The sequence below is a fragment of the Tinamus guttatus genome, unplaced genomic scaffold, assembly GCF_059628265.1.
Source record: "Tinamus guttatus ecotype Peru unplaced genomic scaffold, ASM5962826v1 Tinamus_guttatus_pri_ptg000197l, whole genome shotgun sequence".
NCBI classification, from domain to species: Eukaryota; Metazoa; Chordata; class Aves; order Tinamiformes; family Tinamidae; genus Tinamus; species Tinamus guttatus.
This window is the reverse complement of record NW_028288731.1, coordinates 2,373,667-2,393,225: the sequence shown is the minus strand read 5'-3', so window position 1 is coordinate 2,393,225 and position 19,559 is coordinate 2,373,667.

Sequence of the window (19,559 nt, the reverse complement as noted above, 5' to 3'; positions counted from 1 at the left end):
GCACCTTGACAGTCTGGCTGACATCTGGGGGTGCCTCGGAGTTATTATAGGGCTGCTGTAAAGAAGGAAGGTGTAAAATTGGCAGACTGCCAAGGGAAGGGATGTAAAATATGCTGTCAAATGAGGTAAAAGTTCTATTGTTTATGGTTGTTTCTTTCTACAAGTAGCAGAATATGGTACGTAGTGGTTGCTGTTAGTAAACTTTATTTTCCTTCCATTTTCCTTCCCCATCCTCTTAAAAACTGCCTCCTAATGCAGTTTGCAAGTGGATAAGCAATGGACCCCCTGTAAAAAGAACATTTTTTTTTCCTTAACCTAGGCATTTTGCCAGAGGGCCTAGTCTTTACCACTCAGAACCATTTGGAACAAGGATCTCTGCACAACTAAGGCCCATGGCAAGATGTTATGGGCATTATCATTTACCATTTCTTCCAATGCAGACCAGACATCATGAGTTACATCCAAAATATCTAGACTTTCAGAAACTGAAACTGTAGAGTTTATTTGAATTTACTTTTGGAAGATGTAATTTATCATAGTCTTTGCTTGACATAATGGAAACCTCATCCAAAGTACAAATGGCTGCTGTTTTTTAATGTTCCTTGATTACTTTTTTTTTTCCTCTCAAATATCATAACCATAACCGTATCCATAAGAAATTTGGAACAGCTCATGTGTTTCCCTGACGCAATTTTTTTATTCGCACTGAACTAGAGCCCCAAATTTGCAGTATCCATTTCTGCCTTTGTGATGGGCTGCTGAAGTCCAACAGATACATGGATGCCTCAGCAGCACACCCAGATGCCTTGCAAAATAATCTCGAAAATTAACTAACCCAGGCATAAAATCTACTTGTGCCCTCACTGTGATATTAGGGGTGTTAATCAGAGGGAAAAGAAGCTGTAAGATGACTCATGAGGAATATAAAATTTAAAATATTTGCTTTCAGTGAGTGAGATGCTGAAAACTCTCTGTCACACCTTTAAAACGTTGGCTGTGTTGGGAGGAGGTGCCTGCCTGCACCCCGAGGCTGCCTGCCCAGCAATCAACAAGAGATGGCAGTGTCTGCGAGAGATGGCCCTGCTGCTGCTGCTGCATCCTCACTTGCAGCTGTGTCTGACAGAAGGGCGTTTTAACTGCACAGAAATACACTTTTTATAATCACCTCTAAGAATATTATGACAGACAATTAATAACCTGACAGCAAAGTAGCTATTTTTAATGGCTTTAACTGAATGCTTTATTTCATCTTTGAGCCAATCCTCACTGTAATCCCATTACCATAATAGAAGTTTTGGTAGCAGAATATGTGCTTGACTCTCTTCTTGTGATTCTCTAATCAGACCTGTGCTGTCAGAAGGGCTGCTTGGAGGAGTGTGTCCTTTGCTGATGCAAAAGGCATCGGGCCTGGCTGACCCGGTGGTGCATGGCAGGTTTTCAGAGCCTTGGTGGAGATGATCTACATAAAGGTTTGTTAGTGCTGTAGGTATGGGGAGCTACACCTGCTTGTTCAGTGGGGACACTGAGGTACACGTAGGAGTGTCAGATCTACAGCACATGACAAAATTTCAGCCTGATTCTGATGAACTGGGCTTGAGTAATTTGCAAGATGAACCTGAACCAGCCCCAACAATATTTTGGGAGTTTCTAGTGTGCCTTTGCCTAGCTGGTCGTTGCTGTTTGGTATGTAAGCACCATTGGTCTAGGTGATCATTGCCACAGGCTTCCTCATTCCCCTTTGCCACCTGTTTTCATTTGGGAATCTAAAATCTGCTGTCCCTGGCATCCAGGGAAAGATTAACATCTCATCCTTGGATGTGTTTTTTGAAACAAAATAAAGTCACTGGTTGCCTGTAAAGAAGGCTGAGTAGATTTCAGTAAAAACAATGCTACTTTAGCACGATGCGGAACTGTGCAATGAGTTGTTTTCTCCTGTACTTTGTCATAGCACCCAGCGTGTGCATCTGAAGAGGGGTTAATAGAGTGTTTTGAACGATCGTGGGTAAATGTTACGTAGTACATGGCTTAAATCCAGAAAGTGTCAGATACTGCAGCTGGCTGTGATTCAGGTAAAGAACATGAATGATTCACGAGGTGAGTAGAAGTAGAGTAAGTAATTCTTTCATCTTGATCATTTTCTCCCTGAAGCCAAATATCTCGCATGCAGTGACAGCTTTGTAAAATAGTGTGATGGCCGGTAAGGATAGGTGAAGCTTAGAAGAGACCTGCTAAAAGAGATTTGTTTTGGATGTAAGAGATAGAAGCTGCCTCTGTCTTTCTCTCCCTCTCTTTTTTTTTTTTTTTTTTTTTTTAACTTTTCTTTCCCTGGCTGCACAGGGGATTGTAAGGAATGAAAATGAACCAGTCCAGAATACTAATATCGCTGCTTTGATAAATCGGAGAGATGTTTTAATTAGGAAGAGGATGCAGAGACTTAGAAGAACTTATTTACTTGTGTAATTTGAAAACCCTGGAAATAATCCTGAGGGGCAGTAGGCTGAGGAGGAGCAAATGCAGTTTATTTCTCTGGGAAGATGTAGTCAGGTTCAAGGCCAAAGCTGTGGAAGGCAAAAAGAAAGTGTAACCAGACACTTTTCTGCCTTCTCACTGCCCTATGAATCATGTAGGCCTATTTAAAATTCCACTTTTTCCCTTAAACAAAACCATAAGGCTGTTTTTAGATAATTCCCTCATGTTCACACTGGCCACAGAATTACACGCGGGTTTCTGAGATGGCTTTGTAGGAAAACATCTGTGTGATTCTGTACACACTGGCCATTTTCCAGACAGAAGAGCCCTCAGATGCACTTAGCATGCTCTCAGCTGCAGCTACCTTGAACCTTCTGGCTTGCTTTAACAGTGTAGATAAAGAGCATCTTCACCTGAGCCAAGACCACTATCTAGTAAATTAGATGACCCCATTGGGAAGTGTGAGAGGTGGTGTCTCAAAGTACCCCTGAAGGTAGCTGAAGGAGAGGGACATCAGTATAACTCGTTGCTGCAAGCTGAGTCTCGACAGAAGTGGCTTTGTGGTGCCCACTGCCTGTATCCTCTGATCACTAGGCAGGCAGAGAAGGACTCCCAGTCTCCGTGCCAGTCTGAGCATCAATGGCACATCTGGTTAAAGGTCCCGAGGCCACAACATCCCTGTGCTTTCATCACTTGCAAAATCTCTGCCAGACTTTGTAGTCTTGATAGGGTGATTTACCATAACTTGGTACTGGCATTGACTTTGGATCTGCCTCTACCTGTTTTCTCTACTGCTTCTCTCTTCTTTCCTCTTTTTCATTTTTTTCCATCTCCTCTCTCTTTATGCCCCCTCTCCTCCTCAGGTCTAATTTCAGGGCATCAGTATAAGGCTTCCCCTGTCTCGCCTCTGCATCAGAGAGGAGTTTCATGCGCCGTTGCGAAGCATCATTTCCTTCTCTCTTGCCTGCAGTGAACTCCTCTATCATACAATGATAAAATACTTGTATTAAACAACAGAAGAAGAATTTTGAAGCAATAAATAAATCATCTCCCAGCAGAGCGTGTTGGTAAACGTGAACAGGGTAAGCTTTAAGCATTTCCAACCTCAGGAGCCACAGCATGCATTAAGGATTTGATCCAACCCCTCCAAAGTCAGTGAAAAGAGTCCTGCAGGCTTCTAGGAGCTTTGGATCAGGTTATGTGATTTCTGGGGATATGTGGACTATCAATATTCTCTTTCTCCCTAGCTGCCTCTGTTGAAAAGCTAAACAAACCTCCTATGTTCTCATTTTTACACTGATCCCCAACTGGCACCCTGATCCCTAAGTGGTACAAGGGCAAGCAGCTACCTGGACTTTTACAAATACCACTAATACCACTTTACTTGCTCTTCCAAAGTATTCATGGTAATATTTCATTTTTGGTTCAAAAATAGATTTAAAGAAAAGGATTAGCACTATTTTTGCTTTCTGTGGCTGGCTGTTAATTTTTGACAATTTACATTTTGACTACATTACTTTCAGTGATAATACTTCAATCAGCTGGAATGTTTACTGTAATTATGAGCTTTGTGAGCTGAAATCCAGACCCACGTTTAGTCAGTAAAAATGTTTGGCATGTGATTTTTAAAGATGATCAGAAAGCTGGGTTTTTTGTTGTTGTTTACTACATGGAAGCAAGTAGTAGAAGCATTTTGAGACCTTTGGCTTTATTCTGTTTCCTTTGTTGTCTCTGGTCGCAGAAGTTGGTTTATTTGGACAAAGGCAGACCTATAGAGAGAGGGCAACATTTCTCAGCAAATCCACTCGCAAGAAAGTGCAAAAGCAATTACAGTAGGTAAACAAGAAAGGATGTTGTAGATCTTGTCCCTTTTTTTTAGCTGGGTGCTAAATGCAAAGCTGACGGGATTATTTGATTTCACCCTTCCAAATCCTACTGTGTGTTATCTTTGCAGAATGACTTTTATGTAATCTTTAGTGTGCATAAATATATGTTAATGCTAAAAATAATGCAATGAAAGCAAAGTGACAAGCATTGAAAGCAAAGTGGTGTCATGCAAACATCATGAGTCTCTGCTGATCTGTTTTTTGGCTTGGATACTGCAGGAAACTTGTTATTCTCTTTCTCCAGAGTGCAGTTCAAAAAAATCTGCTGCTGGATGGAAGATGGACAACATGCTGTTAGTTTAAAGCACTGTAGAAATCTTTGTGTGGTTGTAACGATGGGCTTCATCTGATGTAGCTGGATTTGTCCTGTATCAGGCATTAATCATAGAGCAGGTTGGAGGGACTGCTCACCTCCAGTTCTCCACCCTTATTTTCTTGTATGCATTTGTTCCTGCAGTCTTGGAGCCAATGTGAACTGTGAAGCTCATCACCTCATAATCAAGTCCATGATTGTGAACTGATGAGAATTTCCATCAAAGTCTGTCACTGTGAAACAAAAATGGATGTCCTCCTGCTTTTCCCAAGGAGCCTCTTAGGAGAAGGATATGTAAGGAGTTCTGTAGCAACCATAATAATTCTTCATTTTATTGCAACTTCCATTCAGGGGGGACAGTTGTCCCTCATCTCGCATACCAGATGGTGCCACAGACTCTGTAGTGAGGGCCTGTATCTCTTCAGCACTCCAGTGTAACTCTTTATAACCAGTTAGGAACTAAGTGATATCTTTTAAAGTCAGAGGTAGAGGAGAAAATATACCATGTTGTCTCTCACTTCTGCATTTCAGGGAACACAGAGTTCTCCAGGAATTTTAGAAGCAGATTTAGAAGCACTTATTCCACACTGGCTTAAGTCGAGTTTGTTACTCATTGAACCAATGTGCCACTTCTTTTGGTCCTGCTTGTGGTCTGCAGTGGGCACTGCTACTGCTGCTTCCACGCCTGCTGTTCAGCCTGGCCTGACCTTCCTTCCCTCATCATCATGAGGTCCCAAAGGTAAGCCTAGAACAGGAGAGCATCTACTTTCAAGTGACAGTTATAATTTGTATTTCTGATTGTGGGTTTGTTGTGGAATATATTGAGGTTTAAAGGATTGAAAAACGCCCTCTTTTGAAGGTTTGATTGCACATTCATTCCTCATTACTGAGTGGTATGCAGTTTGCTGTATGGAGTAGCAGTAATGCCATCAATAATATCTAGTGTAATTAGCATTTAAAGATAGGAAATCTGGAATCAGGCCAGCCACGTCCAATTTTGCATCTTGGAAATGATGAACTGCAAAATTGCACATGCATGAAATAATTTCACCTTAGGCTTGGGCAACTTTTTAATTATGGAACGATGGACTTTGTGCTGTGGGAACTGATGGGGGTGCAGGTCCACCTTTTCACGGTCAAGAAAAAAATCACAAATATCTCACTGCACTGATGGCATCTCCACACTCATAGAGCTTTAATATTCACAACCGTATTGTCCAACTGCATTTTAATTCAACTCTGTTTAGGCTTCTTGCAATATTGCAAATTCTATAAGCTGCCCACATGCTGTGTAAAGTGGTGTCTTTCATTTGTTTGACATTTACGTGTTAGTAGTATTGCTTGAACTCTTGTTCTCATATTATGAATTGGTAGAAAAAGGAGTGATGGATCATTTTCATATTATGCCCTTCATAATCATAAATATGTTAATAAAACTGCTTCTACCTGTACTATAAAGTGAGAATGCAGATTAAACCGTGACTTACAGAAGAGTTTAGCAAAAAAAGGCACAGTCATCTTTTTTTTTTTTTTTTAATTCTTTATGGTGGTTGAAGAGCAGCAGAGAGGGTTGGAGATGTGATGCATTTTCACTTAATTGTCATTGGAATGGAGTTTGTCAGAACACTGTGGGCAAAATACCAGTTCGGTCAAAGTGTTATTTTATCAAAGCTGGAGGGTTTTGCAGAGGCAGATTTATTTCTAGCATCATCTTGGGGGACTTGTGGGTCTGCAGCAGAAAGCAGACCCACAAGCTGTGTTTTATGTACTGACCTCAGATGCAAAGAGCCTTTGTTCAAATCTTTTGCTTAGCATAGAGGCAAAAAAAGAAAAAAAAAGTGCTTAAATTTTGCACTTTGGAGCTGGGATTTCTGTGAGAGCTTCTCATGAAAAATACCCGCTGCGTAGATGACTAGCAGCAGTTTTCTGCTATTGTCTTATCCCAAGTTCTGAGTGTTGTTGATGGGGAGAAAGAAGGAATCCACTGCTCCTGAGAACTGGAAGTCCTGCAGCCTGCTTTTCCCCTGCCTTTCTGCAGGGCTTATGAAAACCATCTCCTTCTCAAAATACCACTTTGCTTAATGTGAAATAGCCCTGATTTAAGGGACATTGATGCAGCTGGAGTCAGGTTGATTTTAGACCTTTCTGAATTGTTTCCTAAATGTAACATAAGTTGCTGTGAGAAATTTACAGCAGGGTGAGAACAGGCCTTTCAAAATGTCAGATTGTATCTGCAAATTGCCATTGCCGGTGATAAACCTACCTGTCAAGTCACTGGCAGTCACAGCCTATTGGTGAATCTGATTTTTGCTATATACCATTTCTTGAATGAATCAGACACAGGACGAAACTAGCAATTCTTTGTCATAATCTCAACAAATTCTTGGGACTGCAGATAAAAGAGAAGCTGGATCTGTCAAATTGAATGTCCCAACTAGTTGAAAACAACCTTGGGGAAATAAAATTATAAAGCCGTGCAGTTAAGTACTCAAATCAGGGACTCTGTAAGCTAAGGTTTCTTCTAAGCTGTTCTTTAGCTTGGTTATGCTTGGGACACAGTAGCCTCCAAACACCTCTCTTGAAAGCCTTGCTTCGCAGTGTGTTGTTACCCTTCCTGGCCGTGTTGAACACACACATGCAGTGTGATGTCTGGGCTTTAATTCTTTCAGCTCAGCCATCCGATCTGAAGAGGGAAGCAAAATTATAGCAGTAAAACTGTATCCTCTGATTCACCTTCCTGTTCTATTTATGATTTTTGCAACTGGGATGAATAAACTCCGTAGTCAGCTTTCAAATGGCCGGGTGCCTGCTGAGCTCGTTTCTCTGCACGTGTCCTCAGAAGAGAATAGTAAATCTGGCTATTTTTGAAAACACTTTGCTGCAATATTGTAATTATAATTCTTTCGACATATTTCGGCTCTAAATGTGATGAATTAGAGGTGAATTAAAACTGGAAAATATTCTTGGAGTTGTACCCCTGAAGGTCATGTGTGAGTTAATTTGAAGTCAATTGCATTAAAATACTGTGAAAAGTATACGAGTGTGCAAAGCCTCTGCATGGGTGACTGTCCAAAACGCCTTGCCCGTCATCTGTCGATGTCGTTTCTTCCTCTCACCAACACATCCAAAAACCATAAAACAAGAACTGCCCGTTGTGTGTGTACAAATGGGTATCACCACTGCACGTCCACAAAATGTGTCTGACTTGCAGTAATGTTGCTCCAAATGAGCAGTGGTGGAAATGAGCTTGGGTGTCTGAACAGGAGATCTGGGCACGTGTAGCTGACCTGGGATTGGGCACAGACTTGATATCACATCTCTGAGCCCCTGCAAAATAGGCATTTGTTTGGGCAGAAGAAACATCAAGATCCTACCCAAACCAGCTACCCAAACCAGGGGCTTGAGGGATTTAAGCAGATAGCATCTTGTATAATGGCTAATTACAATGTATCCACAGCCTAATGAAGAACCAGCCTGAACAGAATTGGGAGGCCTGCCAGCTCAGCGCTGTGCCAGGAAGCAGCCTGGCATTTTAAACCCCATTTTGGTCGTTCTTTCCCACTCAACAAAGCACTTGGACATGTGTTTATGAAACGTTTCATTGTTGTGGGACGTTAAATGTCCTCGCCTTTGGTAAGTTCCTATCTGCTCTCCTATATTACAGTGCTTCACCTGGTGTGTTGGAGAGGGGAATCATTTGAGCACAGTTCTATTGCTGCAGAAAACTGTAAGTCGTGTCTCTTCAGGAGTGTTCCAAAAGCATTTACACAGACAATGTTCCTGAAGGTCAGTAATAGCACAAATGTATTGGGGATGTTTCTCGGGTATTTAATATTCTCAGATAACCCCGTCCTCTACCTCCCTTGCCTCCCTACTTGTAACTTCTAACAGTGGGAATGGCTGTGGCAAAAGAAGATGGATTTTTTCCCCCCTATTTATGATAAACACTTGAAAATGCAGCTCACCCGAGAGACACCCATCACACAAGCTCCGAACATCTAAAGATGCTAGAGATTTTACTGAGAGTGCAAATGCTCCAGTGAAGCTGACTTGGATGTTTGTAACAGGAGGATAATTCAATCAGCAGCGCGGGGAAATGCTGCTGCAGCTGAAATTTGCTGCTAATAGGCTGCACTGGCACTTCTTTCGGGAAACCTGGTGGGATGGGGATGAAGGAGAGCAGCTCTTCTAGGAAGTTCCCCTAGTGAAGCTGCTCATCTGTCGGTTAATTGTATCCCGTGTTTACAAGCTGGTTTAACTGAAAACTGTGTAGAACTATCACTTAGGAAGTCACTGGGGTACTGGGAAAGTAAAGGCTAGGAAGTGGCAGGTGTTCCAGCAGTGATCATAGGAAATATTACAGTTCTAGCTAGGTGGTTAGCCAGGGCCTCTCTCCAGTGTTATAGAGGTGTGCCCAGTAAACACACAACTAACCAGCTTGGTCATAATAACATGGAGTAAACACTGATGGGTGTATTTGTTCTGTAGGGATGTGAGCTGGTGTGGATGAGCAACAAAACAGACAATTTCCATGCTTGTTTTTATCAGTAATGCACTAAAGAATGAAAATGCTTCTTTTTTTCAAGTGACTCCACTTTAATCCAGCTGAGAAACAACACCAGGCTTTATTGGTGCAAGGAGACTTGCCTCGATCTTTGCGTGTATAGTGCCTGTTCCGCAAATCGGTAAGAAACTGCAATATTTATGTGACATCCTGAAGTCCTTCATACAAAAGCTCACTCCAACCACACATATATGAAAATTTCCACTACTTTTTGGCCATTAGAGCCTTCCACTGGAAAATATCAGTGAAGGATTGTTCAACTGCAACATGACCTGCAGTTTTTCTTGAACGAAAGAGACATTGATGTCGTCAAGTATTGATGCCTTCTGAAAGATGCAGTTAAAGTGTGTTTTTTATTTACTTTACAGCATCAACTACTGTGCTACCTCAGTGCCCACGAATGAGGTCATCATTTACTAATAACTATAACATAGAAATAACAGATCCTACAGCAGTTTTCAACTTTAGGAGTAACAGAATACTTGTGTTACCTCCCTTCGAATAGCATTTAGAAAATGGAATGACAAAAACATGATTGTGTGTGTGTAAATTATTATTAACTAATGCTTATGCCTTTTTTTTTTTTTTTTTTATTGTGACATCCGCAGAACAGAGAGAAAGGGTGGAAACCCCGTTAATGCCCTCACCTTCTGCCCTGGACTTGGACCTAGTACTGTGAGGTGCTTTTAGACCCACATCAGATCCAGCCATTTGCCTGTGATATATGGCTGCCACACAGGTGAGATGTGATATTTTGCATATACCATGGCATCTCAATTAAACCCGACAGTGTTTTTGCAAAAGCTGCTGAACAGACTATTCTTAGATGAAGAATCTGACACAGCCCACTAATGAGAAGTTTGTTCCTTGCTGCTGCTAGCCACAGTCTTTTTCGTTTGTTGTTGGTTTGTTTTAACTTTGTTTAAAAGCCAAAGAAGTCAATATTGCTAGGCTCTTGCCTTTTAATCTGAAGATTAAATCATTCCCAGGAGGAGCTTCTGTCTCCTCTTGTACATCTGTATACCTTAATAGTCACAGGCCAACATTTTGAAGTGTCTGATACTTCTAAATGCTTTAAATCCTGGGTGCTCATTTTGACATGCTAAAAAGGCTTGATTTTCAGAAAGTGCTGAACCATCTACTATAGAAAAATCAGGTTCTGCCAGCTGGGTGCACAAAACTGCTAGCCAAATGTCGCTGCTTTATGGTAATAGCTTAAAGCTAGAGTCTGTAACAAGGCAGATCATATTTTCTGGAAGTGTTGATGCCATCACTTTGAATTTACCAGCAATCCACCTTGAAATGGAAGACACCTCTGGGGCTGTAAAAAGGTTCAGGAGCTCAGGAGTTCAGACGGACGCTCTACTTCTGCCTCTGTGTCAGCTGGTGCAGCCAAGGCGAGGGCAACACAGTGGCCAGGCAGGTGTCCCATGGGATCCCTGCCTGGGCAGAGAAACTATCAGTTGTGCCATCAACTGCTGAGACATCAGGCCAGCCGACGGGCTGCTTTGTGGTCACCTTTTCCCCCTACGTTAAAATATCTCTAGCACAAGGAGTGCTCTTCCATCCGGTTCTCACCAAGGTAAGTCACTGCATGTCTATTAGAGCCAGGAAAGCTGCACTGATTTATGCCAGCTGAGCACCTGACCTTTAAAGTATTCAGTATGTTGAACTCCTCAGTGGCCCCTTATTTCTGAGGGAAAATTCTGCGGCTGCGGAAGATGAGGGACATTGCTGATGGCCTGTCATAAAGGCTGCAAAGCTTCCAAGAGAATAGTGCTTAATTTCAATCACTTTCACATTTAATACTTCATAGTAGAGGTAGTTTATCATGGCTGAGCCTTTGACTAGTTGCTACTATTTCAATATTAAAGAAGGAGTGTTGTCCTGGAAGGAGACTTCTGCTGTTATGGCTAAGATAGCTGGTGATTTTTCAGCTTGAATGTGTTAAAATGAGCAGCTTTTGATTTGTTGTGGAAATTAGCCATTTAAAATAGATGTTTTCATACCTAAGTAGACTTACCTGCATGAATCACCAGGTGTGATAAGCCAGGCAGAGCCTTCCTCACTTGGTGTTCCATGCAAATCTGGAGCAACACTTCATCAAAGTCAGTAAATTTAATTTAAATAAAGTAAATCCAGTGAGAATGAGTCTGGAATTAAGTCTCATGACTGGAAGCAGGTGAGAGACTGCCACTGTGTGATTCTAATGGCCCACAAGAGAGCATGTCTATAAAAATGATAGAGTGGCACTGCTTGTTATGTGCAAGCTCTGAAGGTGAAATAGATAAAGCTCCCTAGCAGAAAGAGAGCGAATCTGTGAGCTGTTTGTAGGACATGTATATGGTGTGAGTGTTGTGAAAACTCCCAAGAAATCATCACCTACCATTGCAATAGAATTCTGGCCAGTAGGTGGGGCATGGACCTTCCTTGACTTCATGTCCTGCAGGATTCATATGGGTCTCCACGAGGGCTCCACCAAAATGTATGGGCCCAGCTTATTAACTTGGATGGGACGAAGGTGAGAAAAGTAATTGGCTACTCGGCAAGAGGTCGCTTATGGGAAGTGGGATATACATTGGAAAATGCCCGTCACCACCACGGTTCTCGCTAGCTTCAGAGCTCCTGCTGTCTGGCCAGATGGCAGGTTGATTGGTGGCCCAGGCAGCCCTGAAGACTTTTGCCAAGAGTTCACTGGCAAAGCATTGCTGTGGTTTTGTATTCCCTTTTTCCTGCCTTCCTGGGATGCAGTCGCAGAAGGCTGTCAGAAAGGCAAAGCAATGCTTATTTGTATGTCCTCTTTTCTGTAAGCAAACAGAGCTGCCAATTAGTTGGATAGATTCTGATTAGCAGATGCTGGCTAGAATGGCTTGGGCCTTGGAAGGTATTTTCATTCCTTGTTTCCAAGCAAAGTAGTATGGAAAAGCCTGGTGGCATTCACTTGTGTTGATTTAAATTTAACCTTTATTAATTTTTGTAAATGATGCCTCATTTAGCGTGGAGGATTATCGCCTGAATTGCACGAGCCTACTGGGCGAGGCGTTATTGATGCAAATCAGCCTGCCTCCACTGACAGCTAATACTCACCAGTTGAGGCTCTGGCACATGCTGTTTTATTACTTTCTGTTTCTGCTGTGATATTCAGATACTGCAAAAATAAAAAGCTCTCTGATGGGCTCAGGTAAAGCAGGTCTTCCTGGACATATTTCTTTGCAGAGATGGTGAATAGAAAAGTACTTCCTACTCTTCCTCTTGTGGAGCTCAGAAATGTTTAGGTCTGGATGGGGTGGATTGACTAGACTCACGGTGGTTTGTTGTTACTGTGGTCAAGAGAGACCTCCAAGATTGATGCGATTCTGGAAAATTAAAGTCTTGCTTTAAATTCGCGAGTGCTGGCTGCAGCTCAGCATCATTAATCAACAACAGGGTGGCTGTTGAGTAAAGCTTGTTCGTTGGGTGTTACCAGTGCAGACCCTTCTGTGGGCCCTGTGCAGTCATCTGGACAAAGGGTACAAAGGTTTGAGTTGTCTTCTCCTCACCCATGATTGCTTTTCAGCATGGAAGTTCAATCCTTGCACACTTGGGAGCCCAGTGATTTCAGCAAGTGATAGAGAAGCAATGAGGGACAGCTTTAGACCTCACAACTTACCCATTTTTTATTCTGTTTCAGGGTTAAATGCCCAGTGCTGAGGTCAGCAGCCCCACAGGAATCACCGTTCCTGACTCTCTCTCTCCTCTCAGTTACAGCAATAAGAGATTCTTGAAGGTCTGATCCTGCAAACGATATTCCTTAGAGCACTGTGTGGAATTTGAAAGCATCGTTGCCTTTAATAGAACTAGTCCTGAAAGTAAATTTGCTCAGGTGTGTCAGTGTTTGCAGAAGGACGTTTGAATCTTGTAAACTGTCTTGCAGATTTTCAGAGATGGCTTCTGAAGGAGTTTGAGGGAGTGCAGTGGGTCTATACCAAGTACCTTCCTAAATTATTTAGAAGCTTGTAAACTTACTTCACTAAGATTACTACCTCCAGAACGGGTAGCTTCCCAGTGTGCAGCGTCTGGCTGCATGTACCAGGATCCAGTTGCACCCAGGAGGAGCAGCCTGGAAATGTCAGCGTGAAAACTACAAGTAGGTGCAACTTCTGCAGACCCCTTGACTGATGCAGGTGTGGTCCTCAAAGATTTTGCAGTGTGAGGTTTGGAGAAAAGAAGAGTGTCGATGACTAAGATGCTTCTGATTCTTCTAGGTCACGGTGCTATTTCTTGAGAGATATATGTGTGCTGAAATAAAGCAGGTGTTTAGTCCATTTTGATAAGGAAATGTCAGCTTTGCTCTCTGGCACACAACAAAATCAATAAGCTCAACAAAGCGGTGAGTGGAAGAGCTGGTCGAGTAGGCGGAGGGGTGAATCCCCCAGCTCAGCTTGCAGAATAACAGCAGCTCGCAACCGCTGTGCGCAGGAGAGTGTAGCCGGGGTGCTGCCAGGTGCTTGGAAGTGAGTGCGGGAATTCGGATAACTGCCCAGGTGCTTCGCTGCTGATTGGCTGGAATCAGGCACTTGTGCGGTTCAGACAGGAAAAAACTGTGAAATTCAGATGTTACATCAAAGCTTATGCAAACTTCAAGGCACGAAGAGCCGTTCTGTAGGGTACTAGGCCAAAAACACTTCAAAGATGCATCTACAGTACCTTTGCGTCCTTCTAAACCCACGGAGCGGATGGGCTTTTAAAGTGAGATCCTTTTGAAGGTTTTTGATTACATTCATTTAAAAATTCCTAGAAAATTTCTCTTTTAGTCTCTGAGTAAATTGAGCCATTCTTTACTACACAGTAAAAGTCAGACCTGTCTTTTTTTTTTTTTTCTCCTCCCTTTTTAGCCTCTTCCCTGCTGCTTCCCCTTTCCAGTCCCTTGTAGTTTGGGGGGAATGGGTGGGGAGAGTGCACGATGCAGGGGGGATTTACAAGCCATTTTCTCCTTCTGCAGGGCTGTCTGAGGCTGGATGAGATCACAGTACTGAGGACCCTTATGGACAGGAGGTATGATAGCTCCAAAATTATTTCCTGACTCTAATTAATGTATGATAACCTGATTCTAACTTAGTTTCACCTTCTTCTTCCTCTTCCCCCTTGCTCCCCCCATTCTATTTCTGTAATTTTCAGTCAACTTCTGATATTGCCAAATGTGTGTGATCTCTTCACAAAACCAATTTCTTCCTTTCGGGCAATAGAATATTAAGATTTCTGTCTGCATCTGCAGTAATAACATAATTAAATAAAATAATAATAATAATTCTGGTGGTTTGGTGTGATAATGTAATGGCCACTGCCAGTGTGATCAGCATGAAGATGCCTCTTGTAGCTGAGAAATATTTGTGATGAATGTGGAGCAGCTCAGAGTTTGTTTCTGCTTTTCCATTCCAGGTTAATGTTTTTTTTTTTTATCTTAAATGTATTTTTAAGAAATATTGAAAGAGCTTCTAGAAAGCTTCCAGTACTTTTAACACCCACATTGCTCACCTGTTTTAACTCCTTGAAAAAAAAACTGATGCTGTTTCCTCACAGTACCTGCTCTGGCTGCTCACAAAGCTGCTGCCCTTATGGTGGAGATGCTGGAGGAGGTGGCGGGTGCTGCTCGAGAGCTGGGCACGTGCCGGGTGTCGCAGGGCATGAGAGGGGCCGCGTGTTGTCATCCTGCTGCTCTGCTGCCTGCCAGCACCGTAAAGGCATCAGGAATTAAATCCCCTCACTTGCCCTGTGTTTAAGAGCCCGTTCTCCCAGCCCGTTAAAACCCCGTCGCTCAAGAGGGATCCCGTTAACCGCCCGCAGCCGAGCACGCGGCAGCCGCAGCTGCAGGCGGCTTCGAGCGAGGCCCCTTGGCTCGTGCCGGCACACGGGGTCCGCGAGGCCTCGGCGCTGCGGTTGGCACCTCCTGGCCCCGTGCGGCTGTGCTGGGAGGGGGTGTTAGGGCAGGGTATGGACCTCTGCACCCCGGCGCCGGGAGGGAACAACTGTTCCCATGGAGGCGGCAATTTCCTCGTAAACCGGCAGCAGGGCTGCGTGGAGGCTGTTTTGTGACAGTGAATAGATCACACTGAAAACAACAGATGCTGATTTCAATAAAATAATAGCGTTTTCAGGCAATGGTTTTCTGCAACTTCCAAGTGCTTTGCAAGCCTGAATTAATAAGTGGGGGCTGCTGCGGGTTGTGGCGGCGCAGCCAAGGCCTCTTGCACTGCCAGCTTTCAGTGCAGCCCCTGCTCTTCATTGCAGCTAATCATAAGCTGCTTCCCATGCAGATAGCTTAAAAGGAAAAAAAAGTTGCACTGGGTTTTGTGAATGGGCAGGCTCGGAATGAGCCATTGGAGATGTGTTATCTTATCAGTTATTGAGTCACCCGGCCGCCGGACAGCACGGGATGGTGCTGAGCAGAATACGCTTATGTGCAGCTAATAGAGAGGTTTTTGTCAAGTCCTGCAGCTGGAGGAGGCTGATTGAGCCCTAGGGCTGGCACAGGCAGCAGCAGTGGCTCTGCAAATTTATGCACTGGAAGCCCTAACTCGCTATTCTGCACGCTCAGACGTTCCCTGAAGAGCTCCAGAAAACTAAAACATAAAATTGAATAGGACAGTGGACTAGAGAGTACAGAATGAGGTTGGGTATTTCTCCCTCAGTAGCACCGTGGCAGTGTATATCTATTTCAGCATCTTTTTATTTTCTATTAGGTTGGAAAAAGAAGAGAAACCCATTTGTTTGGGGGCTACGCTCTCGACACACGGCAGGCTGAACAGTTGTTGGGTAATTAAGGCAGTGCAAAAGTGCGATGGAAGACGATCGGTTTAAAGCTCTGTTATCGCTGCAGGACAAAAAAGCAGCATTAAAAACATTTCCTTTTCCAAGCATCATTTTACTCATCTCAGGGCTTTGGGAGCCCTCTGTCCTCTGTGTCCGTTGTTTTCTAACGCCTTCTCCTTCCAGCTCCATGCTGCAGAGTTCAATATCCCGTGTGCATCGGGCTGTGAGATGTCTGGGGAGATTAGGAGAGGTTTCTGCTCATACAAGCACTGTTTTGCAGCCCCTTTTCCTGGGGCTGACACTGATTTCTTGACCTTCCCTTTGGGAGGCAGATCCTTACCATGCCAATGGGAGGGGATGGGTTTCCCCGGTGCCACATCCTCCCTTGCCCAGAACGTCAGTGCTGCCCCAGCCAAGCAGATGTCTGTGTGTGTGTGCATGTATATAAGATATATGTATGTATGTGTGACGCTGGTGGCATGTTTTCTGTTTTGAGATGAAAACTAACTAGTTATGCTCACTTCAGGGCTTGCAGGCTCTTGCGTTCGCTGCACAGTGTGTGTCCCAGCTCTTGGTTTTGTCAAAACGCAGACAAGCAAAGGAAGGTGTGTTTGCTGTGACTGCTCTTGCCAGGATTTCTTGGCTGAAAAAAAATATATATGTATATATGTGTGTGTGTTTCTTTTTCTTTTGCAGTGTTTAACTGGGATGGTGACTATCACACGCAGTCCAAATAAACTCCAGCCATTGCGAGGTGCTGCTGGGCATTCGCTGGGCATCAGTCCCCCACTGTCCTGCCTCAAGGTCACTCGAGTATTTCATGCCTTGTAAGTGGTTCTCTGTGGCGTGACGAGGAAGTAATGCTGCCCAGACCCAGCACATCTTTCACTTCACTGCTCAGGGTCCTTCGGGTCGGAAACACTTGAATTCTACTTTTCTTCATCACTGGTACGACCAGTAACATATGCAACATGAGTGACTGGGGACAGGCTGCTTTCGATATGCCACCCCACAGCCATTTATAAAACAACCCAATATGCAGTGGCCAGTAGAGAGCACATCCCAATGTTTCCTGTGTCTAGCTACCGTGGGTGGAGAGCATGTTTTGAAATGCAGTTTCTCTTCCGACTCTATTATCACTTCTTCACTTGAAGTATGTGTAGGGGTAGTTTTGTATTTCTCTCCTGCCAGCAAACTTGGCAGAGCTGCCCGTTGCTTTTAAGAAGGTTAATCTGCAGTGTGGGTGGCACCCTCCCTGTGTCTGATGCTTCCGTAATTGTCTTGCTCTCTAAGTATGTTTTTAGAGGGTTTCTGTCCCATGCAAGGTTAGATTTGGGGGTTTTCTGCATGTCTTGGCTCCTGGAGGCAAGTGGTTGGTGTGTGAAACTTGGTGTGTGCTGTCGTGCTTTTTACCGGGCGTCAAGAGGACCAGGCCTGGCGGCACAGAGCGAAACCTAAACACGGTGGATATCCTTTGAAAGCTCTCTTGAGCCGTGGGCTGTTTCATATCTGCTTAAAATCTTGTCTAACATATGTGTTCCTATTAAATTCTTGTCTAAAAATTAGATTCTTTGTAACTGCCTTTCGAGGCTGTTGAATTGCCAGTGCAGTTGCTAGAGCCAAATTGAATCTAGCAAGTCCTGATTGTGATAAGCTGTTCTGGGTTGGCTCCAGTGCCTGACTGCTATCCATCTCGTGGGAATAAAACTAGCAGCGCTTTTGGTTTTGGATCAAGCGAGATATTTATCTCTTCATCTGTGACTGTTGTTTTCTGTGAAAGAACAGACCCAAGTCTGTGTATTCGCAGCACAGTTGTAAATTTTATTACTTTTGTCTCGGTGATTTTCATTGGAAATGGCGAGCAAAATGCTGGGGTTTGTCATCTTGTATGAATTTTACTCAGTGTTTTCCTGGTTTTGTTCTCTAGGGCTAATGGGAGATAGGAAGGGATGCAAATATTTGAAAGCTGAGGTCTTCGGCACCTCTCGAATTGCTTGTACCTATTTTTTTCTGGGGGATATTGGGGATGGTAACAGTGCAAAACAAAGGTGGTGCTCAGAGGCGTTTTCAGTGTGCCTCTTTGTACCATGTACAGCTACGCGATGCTCTCCTGGGTCGACAAATCAGAGGTGGGGAAAAAAAGGAAGCTCTGCCTGGAGGAGGCAGAGATAAGAGTTTCGAGGCACCGTTGCAAATTCTGCATTGCTAATTCCTTCACTTTGTTTGTATTCACGGAGCAAGCTGGTAAAACAAGATGGAATAATCTGAATAATTGTTATGAATAGAAAAACATGCAGCGGGGAGATATAATGATAGATAGATGGCACATTAATGTGCAAGTTGCAAATGTTACCTAAAGGTTATCGTCAGCTCCTGGAACAGGCACTGGAAGTAGCAACTGTGTTTCTGAAATGAATGCTCAGGCAGGAGAAGTAGGGGAAAAAAAAAAAAACTCCTAAGATCCCAGTTTTCTCAGGGCTTTACCTGCAGACCTTGGGGATTAGGAGGAATTCCCCCATGTGGATGGTTTGGAAGATGGGTCAGAGATAAGGACTGAAGCTTGATGTCTGTCAGGAGGAAACCCAGGGTGGCGAGTGAAGTGATTTGGTAGGGGAGTCCTGTTCTGCAAATAAATAAATAAACTTTGAGCTAGCTATTTCATTCTGTATTTTTTTCGGTTCAGCAGTTGAACAGAAAAACTGATTGCTCCTCCAGCCCTTGTGAAGAGGGGGGAAATGTAGATGCAGCTGGGACCATACCGTTTTAATCTGAACTTGCAATTTAGCGATGGCACGGAGAGCTTCCTTGGAGGTACCTGAATGTCTAAATGCTGCTTTAAAGAATGTGATAGAAACATAAGTGTTTGGATATTTGTCATTTGTCTCTTGTTCACAGGTTAATTGCATATAAAATCCCGGGCAGAGAATTGTGCATTGTAAAATAGAAATGATGGCATTCAGTCCCGCAAAGTTAGATTAGTTTCTTAGACTCTGTTATCTGCCTTGATTGTGATCACACGCATGGCTTAGCCCACGGAGCCCCCCGCTAAATTGGATGTTTTGTGTTTTGTGAGCAGTGATTTAGAGTGTGTTTTCAAAGGGTTTGTTCTTTGGGAATCCGCAGCGGCACGAGCGCCGCGGGAGAAGGGCTTGTCCCACGCGTGACCGTCGCTACGCTGGGCTCTGCACCCGGTGCCTGGGGCACTTCTATGGACTTTTGGCTAGCTGCTGAAGTTTAGTGCAAAACTGGTATTATTTGCATTTTATTATTCATTTTATTATTTGTGTTTTCTTATATAAACTTCTTCATTATTTGGATTGCCTTTACACCCGCAGTCACACTTCATTCTCTCTGCGTGTGCATTAAAACCTAGGCAGTTTCCTTTAGTGTTTTCTCCCTCATTTTCCTGGGGTTGAAACAGCCTTGGCTTAACCCAGGGCTTGCAGCTGGGGCTTGCCCTGGGCAGATGTGCAGCGTGTTGCAGGGGCTCTTCCCCGAGCTGAACTCTGCAGCCTGTCTGTCTGCAGAGCTATGTGGG